This window comes from Notothenia coriiceps, unplaced genomic scaffold (assembly GCF_000735185.1).
Source record: "Notothenia coriiceps isolate Sejong01 unplaced genomic scaffold, NC01 NC01_scaffold00011183, whole genome shotgun sequence".
Classification (NCBI taxonomy): domain Eukaryota; kingdom Metazoa; phylum Chordata; class Actinopteri; order Perciformes; family Nototheniidae; genus Notothenia; species Notothenia coriiceps.
Window position 1 is genome coordinate 260,459 of NW_011343884.1, and position 636 is coordinate 261,094.

General features: G+C 38.4%; 1 protein-coding gene across 1 annotated transcript in view; it reads left to right on the forward strand.

Annotated features, from left to right (window-relative positions):
• The window catches only part of rgs17 (regulator of G protein signaling 17), a 20,945-nt gene that overhangs the window by 11,854 nt on the left and 8,455 nt on the right, over positions 1-636 (forward strand). The gene's annotated exons all lie outside the window — the stretch shown is intronic.

Sequence of the window (636 nt, forward strand, 5' to 3'; positions counted from 1 at the left end):
ATAAAGAAAGGGGTCAAGCGAGTTTGTGTTTGATAAAATACGGACTTCATTTTTTGTCTTGTTTCTTGGTTTCTTTCACTTTTGGTATTTAGTCTAACGTCCGTCATAACATCTATCTAAGTGTGAATATATAACTAGGATGTCTTGTCTTAGTCGGAATTCTCTTCTCTATTGTAGCCAGGAAATGTTGTTTGTCGATATACTAGAAAAATATCTGGGAGGTCTTGGCGGCCGGGTTGTTTTGGAACCTAATACGCCCCCCCGAATTTTAGGAACCAATACGCCCGATTTTAGGGAACTAATACACCCGATTTAGGAACTTAATGACGCTAATTTGTACGCCCTAAAATACACTTAAATAACGTCACTTTAACGCCCTTCAACGTTTTATACGTCTTTCAACGCTTTTTATTATCTAAAAAAAATTTTAAACCCGACCAGAATAATAAGGAAGAGAGTGTGTGTTGGACGGTGATTGCAATTTGGGGAAAGGGATAAGGTTGAATTTGTGTAATACAAATAAATACATTTTCCCGTTTAACGCCCGTAAAATTAAATGTGAGAGAGAAGAGAGAGAGAGAGGTGGTGTGTGTGTGTGTGTGTGTTGTGGTGTGTGTGTGTGTTGTGTGGGTGTGT